At 46.5% G+C, this 17,091-nt stretch overlaps 1 long non-coding RNA gene across 1 annotated transcript; it reads left to right on the top strand.

Moving 5' to 3' along the window:
• Positions 1-2,973: 2,973 nt before the first annotated feature.
• Positions 2,974-5,791, top strand: LOC138991192 (uncharacterized). The gene is made up of 3 exons (XR_011467150.1): positions 2,974-3,023; positions 3,530-3,658; positions 5,386-5,791. It is a non-coding gene; the product is annotated as an uncharacterized lncRNA (long non-coding RNA).
• The last annotated feature ends 11,300 nt before the right edge of the window (positions 5,792-17,091 follow it).

Genomic DNA, 17,091 nt, shown 5'->3' with positions numbered 1-17,091 from the left:
CCCACCCACACCCCTAGTCTGGGGATTGTCTTGCAGCAACCTACACTCTGAATGCATCCTAGAACTTCACTAATTCAAGCCCCATGAGTCTGTAGCAGTGCAGACATGGCTGAACCACACACTCAGGGAGAAGCAGGCTCTCTGACGGCATTTACAAGACTGTGAAGGGGATGCTGATGGGGACGCTGAGGGATTTTGCAGGCCCTTCATGCTTTGGTACCAGAGCCTGTGTTTCCAGAAATACAACTGATTTGAGATCCTGAAAAGCACCCCTTGCTGCAAAACTCCTCCACATCAAGATGGAACACAAAGGAGAACTTTAAAAATCAAAATCAGTTTTTCTCTGAATCATTTATTAAAAAAGTTTTTTTAACATACCCTTTTAAAAAATATTTATATTTTTGTATATGGTCTTTAAAAAAATGCTTTTACTATCTCACATTTTTACTTTATTTATTTATTTTTGACTGCACTGGATCTTCATTGCTTGCACGGGCTTTCTCTAGTTGCAGTGAGGTGGGGTGGCTACTCTTTGTTGCGGTACGTGGGCTTCTCATTGCAGTGGTTTCTCTTGTTGCAGAGCACAGGCTATTAGGCATTCGGGCTTCAGTAGTTGTGGCTCACAGGCTTAGTTGCTTCATGGCATGTGAGAACTTCCCAGACCAGGGATTGAATCCATGTCCCCTGCATTGACAGGCGGATTCTTAACCACTGGACCACCAGGGAAAGTGAAAGTCACTGAGTCGTGTCTGACTCTTTGTGACCCCATGGATTATAAAGTCCATGGAATTCTCCAGGCCAGAATACTGGAGTGGATAGCATTTCCCTTCTCCATAGGATCTTCCCAACCCAGGGATCGAACCTGCATCTTTTATATCTCCTGCATTGGCAGGCAGGTTCTTTACCACTAGAGCCACCTGGGAAGCCCGGATTTTAACATAACTGCTCTTAAAGTCAGGGGACAAAAACTTGTCTGTTCGTCTGGACACAAGGAGGAAGAACAAAAGAGCTCCTCTGAAAACTTGTGCCCACAGGCCTGCCTTCATGTGAGTTTGGAGTTTGAATTTATACCACCTTTGTGATCCAGAAAGAACCAAAGGGTAGGGGCTTCCCCTGGTGGTCTGGTGGTTAAGACTCCATGATCCCAATGCATGTGGTCTTGGATTCGATCCCTGGTCAGGGAAGTAGATCCCACATGCCACAACTAAGACCTGGCACAGCCAAAAAAAAGAAAAGAAAAAAAAGAACTAAAGGGGAAATTTATGTTTGCCTTTCAGTTCAGATTAGTTCAGTCGCTCAGTCATGTCTGACTCTTTGTGACCCCATGGACTGCAGCACGCCAGGCCTCCCTGTCCATCATCAACTCCCGGAGTTTACTCAAACTCACGTCTGTTGAAGCCATGATACCATCCAACCATCTCATCCTCTGTCGTCCCCTTCTCCTCCTGCCTTCGATCTTTCCCAGCATCAGGGTCTTTTCAAATGAGTCAACTCTTTGCATCAGGTGGCCAAACTATTGGAGTTTCAGCTTCAGCATCAATCCTTCCAATGAATATTCAGGACTGATTTCCTTTAGGATGGACTGGTTGGATCTCCTTGCAGTCCAAGGGACTCTGAGGAGTCTTCTCCAACACCACAGTTCAAAAGCATCAATTCTTTGGCGCTCAGCTTTCTTTGTAGTCTAATTCTCACATCCATACATGTTTGCCTTTGCTTTTCCTCAAAGTAGGGCCTGTGAGAAGGCCCTGGGTTGGGCCAGTCGGTGTGGGAGGTGTTCACAGGTCGGGCAGGGAGGTGAGCAGGGAGAAGAAGGATAATGGGGTGCCAACGAGCTGTTACTCATGTGGGGATGTGGGGCCAGACCCTGAGGGGGCCCCAAGGAGACTGAGTGGGACGAAGCTCAGAATGTCCCTGAGGAGGGTGGGGGCTGGGCATCTCTCCATCAAAGTGACTCTCAGGCGATCAGCTCCTGTTTCACTTTGAACATGTGTCCCCACAGTCCGGAAATGTTCTTGTCCTCACAGAGGATTCCAGAAGCCATGGGGGCCTACTGGGAAGTGTTCGCCATGACGTGGGGCTGGTTGAGGAGATGTGGTTAATCCCGGACAATGTTTAATCCGTTAAGTTCAGTCGTCCTGGGAGCAGTGTTGGAGGGTCTGGCAGAGGCCTCATATCCTCAACCCTGACTCTGCAGAATTCCCATCCTAAGGTGCCCAGCTGAATGCAAGCCCCAATTCACCGGGGCTTCCCTGGCAGTCCAGTGGTTAAGACCCCACGCTCCCACTGCAGGGGACATAAGGCTCATTTCTGGCGGGGGAACAAAGATCAAACGTGCAGTGCATGCATGTGCTCAGTTGTGCCCAACTCTTTGTGACCCCATGGACTGTAGCCTGACAGCCTCCTCTGTCCACGGGATTTCCCAAGCAAGAATACTGTAGTGGGTTGCCGTTTCCCGCTCTGGGGGATCTTCCTGACCCAGGGATCAAATCCACGTCTCCTGTGCCTCCCGCATCGGCAGGCAGGTTCTTTACCACTTGAGCCACCTGGGAAGCCCTCCCACATGCTTCAAGGTGTGGCAGAAAAAAAAAAAAGCACAATCTTCCCTGAGAGTATCACCAGATTCTTCTTCCCTGAGACACTTTCATGTCCCCATGCTTTTGTACAGGCCATGCCCTCTCCCTGGGATTCTTTCCCCTTTCGCTGATGTAAAGTAACCTTAAATGTCACCTCCTCTCCTGGAGGAGCCCTGCTGCTGGCCTCCCGGCCCGCTCAACATTGCTTCCTCTGCACACCCAGGGCCACCCTAGGACATTTCAGCCGGATGTCCCAGGGAGAAGCATTTGTTTACAGTTGTCTGTCCTGCTACAGTGTTTACAGCTCACCCTGTGCCCAGCCCAGGAAGCACAAGTAAAATGAGTAGATAACAGAGTTGTGAAAAATACTGACCTGCCCCGACCTCCTTCTCATCCATCGCCTGGACAAGTGTGAGCCTTGCTATGGGAAAGTTGGTTCACTTAGTTTCAGTAAGTAACTCTGTACCCATAAAGATACTTCTTTAAAACAGTCCGTGAATGTTATGGGACTTCCCCGGTTTGATCCCTGGTCAGGGAACTGAGACCCCACATGCTGTTCTGTGCCGCCATAAGATTTAAAAAAAGTCTCTGAATTTTAGACTGGATCTCCTTTTAAAGTGTTTTTGTTTTGGCTTTAAGTTGAGGTGAAATTCACCTCCCGTTTAGTGTAGAGTGAGGTTTTTGCTTTTTAACTTATTTTATTGACGTATAGTTGATTTACAACATTGTGTTGATTTCTGCTGTACAGCGAAGTGATTCAGTTATATTCATTACATACATAGTCAAGACATACATATTCAATACATACACAGACTTTTTTTTCATATTCTCTTCTACTATGGTTTATCACTGGGTATTGAATATAGTTCCCTGTGCTATACTGTAGGATCTTACTGTTTATCCATGTGCTCAGTCACTCAGTCGAATCTGACTCTCTGCGACCCCATGGCCTGTAGCCCCCCAGGGTCCTCTGTCCATGGAATTCTCCAAGCAAGAATCCTGAAGTGAGTTGCCATTTCCTTCTACATGGGATCTTCCTGACTCAAGGACTGAACCCGCATCTCTTGTGTTTCCTGCATTGGCAGGTGGGTTCTTTACCTCTAGTGCTATCTGGGAAGCCCCTGTTTATCCATAGAAGGAGGTTTTAAACACGCTTCTTGGTTTGGGGCATGCGCCAGCCGATTTGATGCCGCTTCCCTTCTTTCTCTGTTTGTGCATCCCTGGGAGACTGGCTGGTCCTGGCAGTGGTCCCGGGAACTTGCTGTACTGTGAGGTTGGAGATGTTTCCTTCCTCTAGCTCTGCCTTCTCACTCCTCGGGCTTTCCCCTGGGGGAGCACAAAGGAGCTCGGCTGATGCTCTAGGATAAGCCTGGGGTTGCCAGCACTACTTTAGCAACCACAGGGATGAGCGAGGCTTCCAATGGAGGAGCAGGGCTGGCACTTCATGCCTGCTTGTTAGGGACACCGTGCTGGGACTTGGCTCCCATCTGTGCCCTTATAGGCAACCCTGCAGTCACAGATCAGATTTCCATTCCCAGAACTTTAGAAGCAGATTGGGTCACAAGTCACAAGTCTTGAGTGATGAGTAAACTGGGAAAGTGAATTTAGGTGAATATTTTCATTCCAGGATCAACTTCCAGGGTGGAGGTGGAGATACCCATCCTGCCCATCTTATGTTTTCTTTCTTTTTTGGCTGTGCTGTGCAGCGTGCGGGATCCTAGTTCCCTGACCACAGATTGAATCTGCATTTCCTGCAGTGGAAATGCAGAGCCCTAACCATTAGACCACTAGGGAAGTCCTGCCATCATTAAAAAAAAAAAAAATTGACATGATTTTAGGCTTCCCTGGTGGCTCAGTTGGTAAAGAATCTGCCTTCAATGCAGGAGACCCAACTTTGATCCCTGGGTCAGGAAGATCCCCTGGAGAAGGAAACAGCAATCCACTCCAGTATTCTCACCTGGGAAATCCCATGGATAGAGGAGCCTGGAGGGCTACAGTCTATGGGGTTGCAAAGAGTTGGACATGACTTAACGACTAAAGCATCAACCACCACAGTTGGTTTACAATGAGTGCTTGTTTCTTTTCTTGGTTTGTTTTGCTTTTGTTTGTGGCTGTGCCGGGTCTCCATTGCAGGAAGCAGGCTTCTGTAGTGTTTAGTTGTGGTAAGTGGGCTTAGTTGCCCTGCGGCGTGTGGAACCCGAGTTCCCCAACCAGGGATCGAACCCGAGTCCCCTGCATTGGAAGGTGGATTCTTAACCACTGGACCACCAGAGATGCTCCTGTTGTGTTAGTTTCTGTGGTATATTCTTTTTTTTAATATTCTGTCCCATTATGGTTTATTGGAGGATACTGAATGTAGTTCCTTATGCTATACAGCAAGACCTTGTTGTTTATCCATCCTATATACAATAGTTCAGATCTGTTAATCCTGGACTCCCAATCCGTTCCTCCCACCCTCTCCCTCCCCCTGACAGCAAGAGTACAGCAAGTCTGTACTCTAATCTGTGGGTCTGTTTCTGTTTCTCAGGTAAGTTCATTTGTGTCTTATTTTAGATTCCACTTTTAAGTGATATCATATAGTATTTGTTTTTCTCTTTCTGATTTACTTCCCTTAGTATGATAATCTCTAGGCCCATCTGTGTTGCTGCCAGTGGCATTATTTCATTCTTTTTCATGGCTGAGTAGTTTTCCATTGCATCTGTATGCCACATGTTCTTTATCCATTCATCTGTTAGTGGATATTTAGGTTGTTTGCATATCTTGGCTATTGTGAAATATTGGAAGGAACCCATCTTAACCTCAATTTTTGTAGCTCAGATACGACATCAAGAATCATATCCATCTGGCTTCCCTGGTGGTCCAGTGGTTAAGAATCTGCTTGCCAATGCGGGCAACATGGGTTTGACCCTTGCTCCAGGAAGATTCCCACATGCCACTTGGCAACTAAGCCTGTGTCTACTACTACTGAATCCCTGGTGGCTGGAGCCCATGCTCCACAGCAAGAGAAGCTACTTCAAAGAGAAGCCCGAGCACCACAACAAAGAGTAGCCCCTGATCACCACAACCAGAGAAAGCCCTCGTGCAGCAAGGAAGACCCAGGAAGCCCAGCCAAAAATAAATAAAGAAACATGTAATTAAACAAATCTTTAAAAAAATAAAAGAGACTCATATCCATCAACAAGGCATTGAAACAGAGGAACCCTGATGAATCTGTTAGACTCTGGGTCATTTTATTACATATTTGGCTTGATGAATTTTTTGAAAAATTCGAATAAAGATCATCAAACTACAACCTTAAGGTCTGTTTTGTATAGCCCAGAAGCTAAAAATTCTTTTTATACTTTTAATTTTGGGGGCTGTGCTGAGTCTTCGTTGCTGTGAGAGGGCTTTCTCTAGTTGCAGTGCTTGAGCTTCTCACTGTGGAGGCCTTTCTTGTCGCTGAGCATGGAGTTTTGGTGCCCGGGCTTTAGTAGTTGTGGTACACGGGCTTAGTTGCTCCCTGGCATGTGGAATCTTCCCAGACCAGAGACTGAATCCGTGTCCCCTGCATTGGCAGGCGGATTCTTAACCGCTGGACTACCAGGGAAGTTTTATTTTTACTTTTTTGATTTTTTTTTTAAGTTGTATTTTTTTCTTGGCCACATCATGTGGTTTGCTGGATCTCAAGTTCCCTAGGATTCTCTGGGAATCCCTAGTTGCCCGACTAGGGATTGAACCCATGTCCCCTGCATAGGGAGCACGGAGTCTTAATACCTAGACCATCAGGAAGTCCAGGTTTTTACATTTTTAAAGGATTGGGAAAGAATCACCAGGAAAATAATATTTCATGACAGGTGAAAACTACAGAAATTAAAATTTCTGTGTCCTTCAAGTTTTGCTGGGACACAGCCCTGTCCATTCATTTACGTAGTGCTCATGGCTGCTGCTTTCCCTATGTAGGCAGAACTGTGTAGTAGAGACATAGATGGGATGGCTGTAAAGCTGAAAATAGTTACTGTTTGGTGCGGAAAGTTCACTGAGCCTTGGGTTGTGATATTGGAGATAAAGCAGTTGATGATACTGCCGCATCTGGTACAATGCCCCTTACACTAAGCATTACTTACACTGAAGGAAGGAAGGACTGGATGCTGGGAATGAGCAAGATCACTTGGTCTCACATGGAGGTTTCAAAGCTCTTGTTACCAGATCCAGGTTCCCCCCACCCCCCACTCCCCAGCTGGCTCAGTGATAAAGAATCCACCTGCTAATGCAGAAGACACAGGAGACATGGGTTCCATCCCTGGTTCGGGAAGATCCCCTGGAGTAGGAAATGGCAACCTACTCCAGTATTCTTGCCTGGAAAGTTCCATGGACAGAGGAGCCTGGTGGGTCCATAGGGTCACAGGGTCAGACACGACTGAGTTGGACACGACTGAGTCGGACCCACTCACCCCAGATCCAGGCTGCACCAATATCAAACCCTGAAGGGAGACGTGGTGGTCATGGCCTCCAGAAGCCCACACACTTCTGGACAACAAGGGTTGTACCAGGGTGATGAGATTCTCCGAGTCAGGAAACTGCTCCCTGGCTAGTCACCCAGGAACCCACCCACCCTTCTCAGGAATTCACCCCTCCCATCCTGGTGGGTGTCAATGCCACTCCTTATTCTCAAATGTCAGATTACCTAATGTCTCAGTCTGCTTGGGCTGCCTGAACAAAGTACCAGACTGGGTGGCCGCAGCCACAGAAAGGGATTTTCTCATAGTTCTGCAGGCCGAGACTCCACGATCAAGGTGCTGAAGGTTTGGTTTCTCCTGGGGCTTCTCTCTAGGCCTGCAGACGCCACTGTCTCCCTGTGTCCTCAGCCGGCCTTCCCTCCCTGGCGTCTCTCTAAGAGCTTTGAGCCCATCTGTATGACCTCACTCAACCATAGGCACATCTTTAAAGGCCCTGACTGCAAATACAGTCACGTGCTGAGGTCCTACCAGTTATGGCTTCTGAAACCGAGTCTACCTCAAAACTGAAAAAACTGAAACTGAGTTTTCCTGCCGAGTTTATGATTAACCTTTCTTTCTAAAACTTTATTCTCGTCCTTGTCCGTTCCCTGTTCCCCTCAGGGTTGAGGAGTATCTAAGAAAAGTGGGAAATTGAAACTAAGCAGGACCTTCCGGTGTCCCCCTGGGAACAACAGTACCTCCACTGTCTCTTGTTTCTTGTTTGTAGAAAAAAAGACTTTAGTCTCCTAGGCTTTCCCCGAGTTCCAAAGAGCAGATCCAGCAGTTAATGATTAGGACAATAAAGTCCCAGGACTCCTAGTTCCTCCTGAAGGGACAGAGATAACAATCTGATCCAACTCTTTGAGTTGTTCTGCATAAACTTAGACCCCACCCAGTGGAGGATGGTGATGACATGCTGACCACAAGTACCGGACCCCAGACTGGTTGGAACCAGAAGGTTGAAACTGAGATTCCCATTCATCACCTTATTGTCACACCACCAACCAATCAGAAGAAGGTCCATGATCAGCCATCCTACCCCCTAACACTGTCTCTAGTGTCATGCATTCAAAAAACTAAGATCATGATATCCAGTCCCATCACTTCATGGCAAATAGAAGGGGAAAAGTGGAAACAGTGACAGATTTTATTTTTCTGGGCTCCCAAATCACTGTGGATGGTGATTGCAGCCATGAAATTAAAAGATATTTGCTTCTTGGAAGGAAAGCTATGACAAACCTAGACAGTGTATTAAGGAGCAGAGACAAGACTTTGCCGACAAAGATCCATGTAGTCAAAGCTATGGTTTTTCCAGTGGTCATGTACAGATGTGAGAGTTGGACCATAAAGAAGATTGAGCACCAAAGAATTGATGCCTTTGAATTGTGGTACTGGAGAAGACTCTTGAGGCTCCCTTGGACTGCAAGGAGGTCCATCCTAAAAGAAGTCAACCCTGAATATTCATTGGAAGGACTTATGCTGAACTTGAAGTTCCAGTACTTTGGCCACCTGATGGGAAGAGCTAACTCATTGGAAAAGACCCTGATGCTGGGAAAGGTTGAGGGCAGGAGAAGGGCATGACAGGGGGTGAGATGTTTGGATGGTATCACCGACTCAATGAACATGAGTTTGAGCAAACTCTGGGAGATAGTGAAGGACAGGGAAGTCTGGTGCACTGCAGTCCTTGGGGTTGCAAGAAGTTGGAGGTGACTTAGCGACTGAACACCACCACCACCACCACTGTCTTTAAAAGCCCTTGCCGTCAGAGAGTTTGAGTCTTTTAATCATGAACTGCCCATTCTCCTTGCTGCTGCTGCTAAGTCGCTTCAGTCATGTCCGACTCTGTGCGACCCCATAGACGGCAGCCCACCAGACTCCCCCGTCCCTGGGATTCTCCAGGCAAGAACACTGGAGTGGGTTGCCATTGCCTTCTCCACCCATTCTCCTTGGTGCTCTGCAAATAAATCTTTCTTTCTCCAGAAACTCAGGTGTTTTGCTTTGTTTGGCCCCACTGTGCAGCACTGATGCTGCAGCTGAAACTGAAACTGCAAAACTTTGACCACCTCACGCAAAGAACTGAGTCACTGGGAAAGACCTTGATGCTGGAAAAGATTAAAGGCAGGAGGAGAAGCGGATGACAGAGGATGAGATGGTTGGATGGCATCACTGACTTGATGGACATGAGTTTGAACACGCTCCAGGAGCTGGTGACAGATACGGAAGCCTGGCCTTCTGCAGTCCATGGGGTTGCAGAGTCGGACATGACTGAGCGACTGAACTGAACTGTGCAGCAAGCACACGGACTTGGGTTTGAAAATTTCAACATGAATTTTGGGGGAGACGTGGTTCAACCCATGTCACTTAATTTTCTTGATTTTGTTTAAATCAGAGTGTATCTGGGGACGTCCCTGGTAGTCCCATGGTTAAGAATCTACCTTGCAATTCAGGGGACACAAGTTAAATCCCTGGTTGGGGAAATGAGATCCTACTTGCCTGGGAACAAATAAGCCTGGGCACCATAACTAGAGAGTCCATGTGCTGCAATGAAAGATTCTCCAAGGGCTTTCCTGGTGGCTCAGTGGTAAAGGATCTGCCTGCCAGTGCACGAGACATGGGTTCGGTCCCTGATCCAGAAAGATCCCACATGCCTCAGAGCAACTAAGCTTGTGCACCACATCTATTGAGCCCGTGCTCTAGAGCCTGAGAGCCATAACTATTGAAGCCTGTATGCTGTAGAGTCTGTGCTTTGCAACAAGAGAAGCCACAGCAATGAGAAGCCAGTGCATCGCAGCTAGAGAGTAGCCCCAACTCTTCAAAACTACAGAAACGTCTGCACAGCAAGAAGACCCAGAACAGCCAAAAATTAAAAATAAATAAATATTAAAAAAAAGATTCTGCCAGCCCAATTAAGTCTTGACACCAGCAAATAAATTATTTTTTTATTTAAAAATAATTTATTAAAAATAATTATATTTTTAAAAAGTATAACTGCTCTGGAACCCTGTCAGGCAGCATGGAAGGGAAATTCACTCTCAGGTATTACTGCAGCTCTGGCCTCCTGCCTTCCCACCTGCAGAGATGCTGAAGGTCTCCGGAGGCCATTGAGACCCTAGGGGGCAGGACTCCTAGAACTTCGCTCCTCATTGGTCGGTGCTGATATGCCCTCGTCCTAGCTGCCCACTTCCAGATGAAGCTGGGAGCCCCACTCCCACCTCCCCCCACATCCTCCAGGTGCTTGTTCCCCCAGGGCCCCCCAAGGATACAGACCAGCCCTCAGTTTGCCCCTTCCCTACCGGCCTTTCCCTCAGCCCGCAGCCGCAGGAAATTCAATTCTTTTCTGAGTCTAAGAAGACTCTGAATTTGGCCTCAGAGCAGAGAATTCTAAGGGTCCAGCCTCAAACCCAGTTGGTATGTCTTAAGGAGAAGGGAGGGAGTAACAAATAGCTGGGTTCTTTTTTCCAAGAGTAGGGAAACCAAATGCTCACATTCCATAGTTTAGTAGATGATGCTGGCACATTCAAGCTCTCTGCCCTCCACTGTGCCCTCTCTCAGCAGTGGCCTCTGCAAACCTCTATTCTGCTCGGAACCACCCTCTGCCACCCTCCTCCATGCCCCCCGCCCCCGGCTGACCTTAATGATGCCAGCTTGTCTGCCTCCTTGAACTACTGTGGCTTCCTGCCAGTGACCCTTGCACACGGCACCATCCCTTCTTCCCTGCTTCCCTGGGAGTTGGAAAGGGATCTTCCTGCCCCAGGCCAAGTGCTCCCCACTCTCCTCCAGCTCTGTCAGTGGCCCCTCCTTATACATTTTAGATTGTTTTTTAAATAAAGATTTATGTTTGGTGGTGGTTTCGTTACTAAATCCTGTCCGACTTTTGAGACCTCACCATGGACTGTAGCCTGCCAGGCTCCTCTGTCCATGGGATTCTCCAGGCAAGAATGCTGGAGTGGGTCACCATTTCCTTCTCCAGGGGATCTTCCTGACCCAGGGATTGAACCTGGGTCTCCTGTACTCGGTATGTTTAGAAACATTGATGATTTACAGAAAAGTGTACAGAGACTTCTTGTATACAACCCTCTTACCCAATTGTACATTACTATTAACTAAAGTTCACACTTTATTCAAATTCCCTTGGTTTTTTCCTAACATCCTTCTTCTGTTTCAGGGTGCCACCCAAGATATCACGTGACATTCTGTTGTCATGCCTCCTTGGGCTACTCTTGGCTGGGACAGTTTCTCAGACTTTCCTTGTCTTTGAGAATCTTGATGGTTTGGGGAAGTACGGTTGTCAGTAGACTGTCCCTCATTTGGGGTTCGTGTGGTGGTTTGTTTTTCTCGTGACTAGACTGGTATTTAAGGGCTCTTGGGAGGAAGACCACAGAAACGAAGTGTCATCCTCATCACGACGTTTCAAGGCTGCCTGATGTCAACATGCTCACCGCCGTGGATGTTGACTTTGATCGCCTGGCTGAGGTGGTGTCTGTAAAGTTCTTCTTTGTCTCCCGTTCCATACTGTGCTCCCTGGAAGAACTCCGTAGGTGTAGCCCCTCCTTAGTGGGTGGGGAGTCAAGCTTCACCTCCTCGAGGGGTCAATATTTACATCAATTATTGACAATTTTCCCATACAGAAACTTTCTCTCTCCCTCTTTTATTTGCTTAATCATTTATTTGTATCAATACAGACTCACAGATATTTATTTTATCCTTTGAGTTATCAAATATGTTATTTCTTTTTTGTTCAAATTGTTCCTACCTTTGACTCTGGGTTGATTCAATTTTAGTAATTTCTGTGGTCCTTTGATGTGGCCCCATCCCTTTGTTTTGGAAGCACTTCCTTCCTTCCTTCCCGGCTTCCGAGATGCTTCAGGCTCCTCCCCCAGGCTAGAATTAGACACTTCTTCCAGGAGCCCTGGTGTCTGTTATCAAGGAGAACAGGCTTAGGAACCTAGGTCTGGGTGCCGTGTGCCCTCTAAAGGAACAAAATTGGAAATTTGTGTGGAAATATAGATAACCTGTGTATAATACACACGACTAGGATGCTGGGACAAATATCAACAACCTCAGATATGCAGATGATACCACTCTGATGGCAGAGAGTGAAGAAGAACTAAAGAGTTTCTTGATGAAACTGAAAGAGGAGAGTGAAAAAGCTGACTTGAAAGTCAACACTCAAAAAACTAAGGTCATGGCATCCAGTCCTTTCACTTCATGGCAAATAGAAGGGGAAAAAGTTAAAGCAGTGACAGATTTTATTTTCTTGGGCTCCAAAATTAGTGCAGATGGTGACTGAAGCCATGAAATTAAAAGATGCTTGCTCTCTGTAAGGAAAGCTATGACAAACCTAGACAGCATATTAAAAAGCAGAGATACCACTTTGCCGCCAAAGTCCATCTAGTCAAAGCTAAGGTTTTTCCAGTAGTCATCTATGGATGTGAGAGTTGGATAATAAAGAAGACTCAGCACCAAAGAAAATATTCTTTTGGATTGTGGTGCTGGAGAAGATTCTTGAGAGTCCCTTGGACTGCAAGCAGATCAAACCAGTCAATCCTAAAGGAAATCAATCCTGAATATTCATTGGAAGGACTGATGCTGAAGCCGAAGCTCCAATATTTTGACCACTTGATGCAAAGAGCCAATTCATTGGAAAAGACTCTGATGCTGGGAAAGACTGGGGGCAAGAGGAGAAGGGGGTGGCAGAGGATGAGATGGTTAGACAGCATCCCTGACTCAATGGATATGAATTTGAGCAAATTCCGGGAGATAGTGGAGGACAGGAGAGACTGGCATGCTGCTTTCCATGGGGTCACAAAGAGTTGGACATGACTTAGTGACTGACTAACAACGACAGCATTTCTGTATTTACTCATCTATATTTTTACAAGATAAATGAGTTTCTGCTTATATCTCCAACTTTAAACCAGCACCAGTGGTTCATTCCAGCCTTTCCCTTGCTTATCTATAACTTCCCTCTGCAAATGGGAGAAACTCAGCTCCCACCACCCGCCATCCCTTTACTTATTTATTTATCCATGTGATTCAGGAGTGTTAGCTTGCTCACCACGAGCAACGAATTTATCAGCAAGAGAACAGCACTACGTACAGCTCCCTTTGTCAACAGACTTTGGCAGGACGAGAAAGGGGAAACAGAGAATGAGATAATTGGATGGCATCATTGACTCAGTGGACATGAGTTTGGGCAGACTCTGGGAGATAGTGAAGGACAGGGGAACCTGGCGTGCTGCAGTCCATGGGGTCACAAAGAGTTGGATACGACTGAGTGACTGAACAGCAACAACAAAGTCTTATGGCCACCAATCATTCCCGCAGTTGCTTAAGAAACTTTAGATCAGCACCTTTTCTCCCCTATCTCCTTCAGGGAGGTTATGTGACTTTTCTAATACAGTTACATTTTTTTTTCACAGTCTGCACTCTATCCTGGGATTCCCCCACTATCTCCTAAATGATTTTTTAAAAAATTTGTCTCCATTAAGGTTTTCTCTGTGCTGTAAAGCTCTGGGGATTTGACAGTGGACAATGTCCTGCATCCATCATCACAGTGTTATACAGAACCGTTTCATTCCATCCCCCCAATTCTCCTGTGCCTTCCTTCCAACCCTTGGCAACCACTGATTAGTTTTCCTATTCTATCTCCTGCATTTTATTATTTTATTTTTGTCTTTTCACAGCTTTACAGCTCATTTTCTTTTTAAAAAATTCTTTTTGGACTATAGTTGGTTTACAATGTTGTGTTAGTTTCAGGTATATAGTAAAGTGAATCAGTTTTACACACACACACACACACACACACACATTAATATATGTGCCGTGCCATGCTCAGTCACTTAGTCACGTCTGACTCTGCAATCCCATGGACTGTAGCCCTCCAGACTCCTTTGTCCATGGGATTTCCCAGGGAAGAATACTGGAGTGGGTTGTCATTTTGTTCAGGGGATCTTCTCGACCCAGGGATTGAACCTGCATCTCCCATATCTCCTGCATTGGCAGGAGGATTCTTTACCACTGAGCCACCTGAGTAGCTATATGTATGTATGTGTATATATATATATATATATATATGCACATACCCCTTTTTAGATTCTTTTTTCCCTACAGATCATTACAGAGAGTTGAGTAGAGTCCCCAGCGCTCTACAGTGGTTCTTATTAGTTATCTGTCTTATATATGTATATGTGTGTGTGAGTTGCTCAGTCGTGTCTGACTCCTTGTGACCCCATGAGTTGGGCCCGCCAGGCTCCCATGACTTGGGCCCACCAGGCTCCTTCATCCATGAGAGTCTCCAGGCAAGGAGTGGGTTGGGAGTGGGTTGCATTCCCGTCTTCATATCTTATACAAAGTAGTGTGTATGTGTCAGCTCCAATCTCCCAATTTATCCATTCCCCCACTTCTCCCTAGTGACCGTAAGTTTTTTTCTACATCTGTAACTCTATTTCCATTTTGTAGATAAGTTCATTTGTAACCTTTTTTCAGATTCCACCTATGAGTGATATCATACGTTACTTGTTTTTCTCTGTGTGACTTACTTCTCTTGGAATGATAATCTCTAGGTCCATCTCTGTTGCTGCAAATGCATTTTAACTGTGCTCGACTTTCTCCAGGGACTCCTGCCCACCAGCATTTATCATCTTTGAAAATGCGTCTCTCTAATCACTTTGGGTACCTCCCACTATGACATCGCCTGTTGTCTCCTTTTCATAGACAAACTCCACATTTGCCCTGAATTTGAATGAACTTTTTGGCCAGCTAGACAGGGCATGTGGTTCCCTTACAGACATTTGTACATCTGCTGGCTGGTGATTCCAAAAAGAAAGCAATTTGAAAACTTGCTTACATGAATATTCATAGCAGCATATCCTTGAGAACTAAATAGCATAAAAATCCAAATATCCATCAACTGATGAATGGATAAACAAAATGTGGTCTGTCCTCACAATGGAATATTACTCAGCAGAAACAGGAAAGAAGTGCTGATACAGGCTACGGCACAGATGAACCTTGAAAACATTGCACTGTGGAAAAGAAACCAGAGACAAAAGGCCCCGTCTTATGGTACTGTGATTCCATTTATATGAGAGGTCCAGAACAGCCAAATCCATAGACAGAAAGAAAAGAAGACTGGCAGTTGCGAGGGGGAGGGAGAATTAAAGGGCGATGGCTAAGGGGTGATCAACATGTTTTAAAATTGATTTTGTTGATGACTGCACAAGACTGTGAGTATACTGCTGCTGCTGCTGCTAAGTCACTTCAGTTGTGTCCGACTCTGTGCGACCCCCACAGACAGCAGCCCACCAGGCTCCCCCGTCCCTGGGATTCTCCAGGCAAGAATACTGGAGTGGGTTGCTATGTCCTTCTCCAATGCAGGAAAGTGAAAAGTGAAAGTGAAGTCGCTCAGTCGTGTCCGACTCTTCACAACCCCATGGACTGCAGCCTACCAGGCTCCTCTGTCCATGGGATTTTCCAGGCAAGAGTACTGGAGTGGGGTGCCATTGCCTTCTCCATACTACACACCATCAAATTGTACGCTTTAGATAGATGGATTGTATGGTATGTGAATTACAGTTTCATAAAGTTGTTACAAAACAACACAGAACAATTCCCTCACTGATTGTGCTAAGGCGATATCCATTGAGATGAGTCATACTCACTGTGTGAATTCTCAGGATGACTCAGGATTACAGGGTTATTTTCATGACAGCCCCAAGTTGGGCTTCAGGTCGACCCAGGACCAGCCAAGGAGGCTTATTTAAAGGTGCCCAGAACTGCTTTACGCAGGAGCTGGCCACGCACACCTGTGAAGCCTCTTTGGCTGTGCGGTCCCAGAGATGGAGCAGGCCATGAACAAAAACACTGTCAGGGTCATTTCAGCTCTGGACTCTCCTTTCCCTCCATTCTAGGGCTTGAATTGGGATTGGAATCTGGGACAGTTCTGCAAGTGACAGAATTTGAGCCCTGTCTGTAGGACTGTGGCCCATGCCTCCAGGGTGGGGATGGGGGTACGACTTTCTGACGCCAGATCAAACGTGGACGTGTTTGTAGCAGTAGGGTTAGGTTGGTTTAAGTTGCTCAGTCGTGTCCGAGTCTTTGTGAGCCCATGGACTGTAACACGCCAGGCTTCCCTGTCCTTCACTGCCTCCTGGAGCTTGCTCACACAGCAACAAAGCAGCCAAAGAAATTGGTGCCAGAATCTAATCTGAGAGGGAGTGTCACACGTAGAGTCATACGCATTCATTCTCAATGGGAGTGACCTGTCACGGGGGACAGAGATCAGGTGGATTGTCAGAGCAATTACATAGAATTCACTCTCCCTCCAGTTCCAGCTCTACTTGCTGATCCATTGGTCTTGCTCGAAACCTCCCAGCATGTTCGTCAGTAGGAAATCTGGACACTCTGTATTTCCTGCTGATCAGTCTCCGTGTCCATGACCAGAGGGCAGGCAATGAAGGAGCTGGTTTGTCTTCCTTTTCACCACTAACTCACCTGGCCTTAGCCTCTGTGGTGGGTTGAATGGTCCCCAACCCCCTGCCACCATGGATGTACCTAGAACCTGTGAACATGACCTTATCTAGAAAAAAGGGTCTTTGCAAATGTAATTAGATATTTATTTATGTATTTGACTGCACTAGGTCTTAGTTGCAACACCTGGGAGCTTTAGTTCCAGCAGGGTAACTCTTAGTTCTGGTAGGTGGGATCTAACTCCCTGACCTGGGATCGAACCCGGGGCCCCTGCACTGGGAGCACAGAGTCTTAGCCACCGGACCACCCAAGAAGTCCTCTGCAGATATAATTAAGAATCTCTACTTGAGATCATCCTGGATTATCTGTCATTGGCCCTAAATCTAATGATTGATACTCTCATAAAAGACAGAAGAGGGGAAGGCTGTGAGAAACAAAGGCAGAGATTCAGGTGGTGTACCTCAAGGTGAGGAAGGCCTGGAGCTGCCGGAAGCTGTTAGAAGCCAGGAAGCCTCCTCCCCGAAAGTCTTTGGAGGGAGTTGGGTCCTGCCGACACCTTGATTTCAGACTTC

The sequence above is a fragment of the Bos mutus genome, chromosome 16 (assembly GCF_027580195.1).
Source record: "Bos mutus isolate GX-2022 chromosome 16, NWIPB_WYAK_1.1, whole genome shotgun sequence".
NCBI classification, from domain to species: domain Eukaryota; kingdom Metazoa; phylum Chordata; class Mammalia; order Artiodactyla; family Bovidae; genus Bos; species Bos mutus.
Note: the sequence above shows the minus strand (reverse complement) of the source record. Positions and strands in the feature narration are given on the sequence as shown.